Source organism: Myxocyprinus asiaticus, chromosome 15 (genome assembly GCF_019703515.2).
Source record: "Myxocyprinus asiaticus isolate MX2 ecotype Aquarium Trade chromosome 15, UBuf_Myxa_2, whole genome shotgun sequence".
NCBI classification, from domain to species: domain Eukaryota; kingdom Metazoa; phylum Chordata; class Actinopteri; order Cypriniformes; family Catostomidae; genus Myxocyprinus; species Myxocyprinus asiaticus.
Genome location: NC_059358.1, coordinates 24,604,412 through 24,606,965, shown reverse-complemented (window position 1 = coordinate 24,606,965; position 2,554 = coordinate 24,604,412).

Below are 2,554 nucleotides of genomic sequence, written 5' to 3'. Positions count from 1 at the left end.
ACAGGGAAAAATATTTTTGTCCACACAACATACACCAACTTGCTTTCAATTTTGTGATAGATGTGCAGAGAATTGCACAAACCACAGTCTTAAATACTCAATGGAAAGAGTTCAAACCAATCAATGGTTGATTAAATAATTTAGGTAATTGTGTAGCCAATATCATGCCACACACCCCTACATTGGAAAGGGAAACAGGAACCTCAAATCTTGTGCTGAATTTCTACAGAGCTAATGGGATATGTTGTCCCTGATTACTTTCCTGCTAAAATTACTGTAACAGATAAAGGTTGGGCAAGGAGGAGGCAGGAGCCGGCCGAACAGTCAATATTAACTTTAAAGATATAAATTAATTTAAAACAACATAAAACATAAGGATACAGACACACATGCAGCGCGGCCGCGTGCGTCTCTCTCTCTCCCAAACCGCCATCTCTGGCTCCCCTTTATCTCGATCTCCCGCTGATCAGCTGATTCAGCATGAACTGTGCACCCTCATGGCCTAGCCATGCTCTCCTCCTCGTCACAACTACTAATTGTTAAAATGATTTAGCGACATATTGAAAAAAGTTTACCTATCGAGAGTGCTGAGTCTGTTTATCAGTCGGTCGAGCTGCCAGGGCTCCAGTGCTGCGATGCTTTCATCTACACTACTTCATACTCCTCTGGTTTCCTTTTGTTGGAACCTCTATTCTCACTCATGCACCCGCCTCTCCACTGCTGTCTCTACCTCTCTTCCTTTGCAAAATCTATTTTCTTCTCTCTGGTGGAAACACTCTATGCTCCACTTTAACAACTTGTCTAGACAGCATCTGCCAGCTCGTGTGACAACCCCCAACCCCTGGCTTACTGACGTCCTTCGTAAACATCGGACTGACCTCAGGGAGGCTGAAAGGAAAAAATCTAAAGATCCTGCACATCTGAGTAAGTATCAGTCTCTGCTTTCTTCCTTCTTGGCTAACGTCTCATCTGCAAAATCTTCCTGAAAGTTAGGACTTCAACCAGCCAAGCACAGTTCCTGTGATGCCCAGAGTAGAGAGGGTGACCAGGAGGATCAAAGGCTGCAGATAAGTCCAGCGGGGGGAGGATGGATGATCTGGAGCCAGCTCTAGTCTGTGTCAGGTATTCGGTGACAGACAGCAGGGCAGTCTCTGTGGAAAGCCCACTTTTGAAACTTGACTGATTATCGTCTAGCAGATTGTTCTGAGAGAGAAAGGCAGAGATCTGATTGAAAACAACCATTTGAGAAACCGGTCTATAATTATCTACTTGTGTGGGGATAAGTGCAGGTTTTTTGAGCAGTGGAGTTACTCGAGCCTGCTAAAATGCAGTGGGTAGAGTGCCTGTAAGTAGCGATGTGTTAATTATGTGTGTGAGTGCAGTTAGGATGGACAGAGAAATGGCTTTGAGAAGGTGTGAAGGAATAGGGTCGAGGGGGCAGGTGGTTGGAGAGGAGTTTAGAGACCTCAGCGTGCATACAGGAGGTGGGTGTTTGAGATGGTGTGGTGCTGAGAAAAGTGCCGAAGACATCTGCTGTCAGTGAGGTGGCGGGGGTGGAGGGGGAGGACAGAGTAGTGTGTTAAATGTTCTAAATAAGCTGCGAGCATCTCTAATGTTGATGATCTTGTCCTGATAATAGGTAGGTCTTTAATGGTAGCCTAGAGAGGAGGTGTGTCCAAGTCACATTAGCTACTTACTGGGGTACCTCAGGGCTCTTTGCTTGGGCCACTTCTATTCTCCATTTACACAACATCACTGGGATCCGTCATTCAGGCACACAGGTTTTCCTGTATTTGTCTTTCCAGCCTGACGACACCACTGTGACTACTCGGATCTCGGACTACCTGGAAGACATCTCGACCTGGATGAAGGTACACCACCTTCATCTCAACCTAGCAAAGACTGAGCTCCACGTTTTTCCAGCCAATCCTGATGCTGAGCACAATATCCCCGTTCAGCTGGGTTCATCAACTATAACGCCATTCAAAACAGTCAGAAACTTGGGGGTAACCATCGACGGCCAACTTAACTTCAACAACCACATCTCAAAAACAGCCCAATCATGTATATTTGCACTCCACAACATTAGGAAGATAAGATCCTTCCTCTCTGAACATGCTACACAAGTCCTTGTTCAGTCTCTTGTCTTATTCAGACAGGGTTGGGGAGAAACAAAATACGTGTAATGGGATTACATATTTAAAATACAAAATATAAGTAACTGTATTCCACTACAGTTACAATTTAAATCATTGGTATTTAGAATATAGTTACATTCAATAGGTATTTTGATTACTGAAGAGATTACTTTGCATTTTATTGTCATTTATTTCATTTAATATTTAGTCCTTTCAGATGGAAAACATTTATACATATAAATGATGCGATCCAAAGTGCATTTGAGCTGCGGTGAAACACTTTCTTATGATGTTTTACATTCATACGAGCAGACAGAGAAGTACTTTTGAAGTAAGTTTGCAGCAGAAGAAATAGAAATAAACCTTGTGTAAATTGTCAGCTTTACGCTAAGCTAAAATACTATTTCTAGCCATTT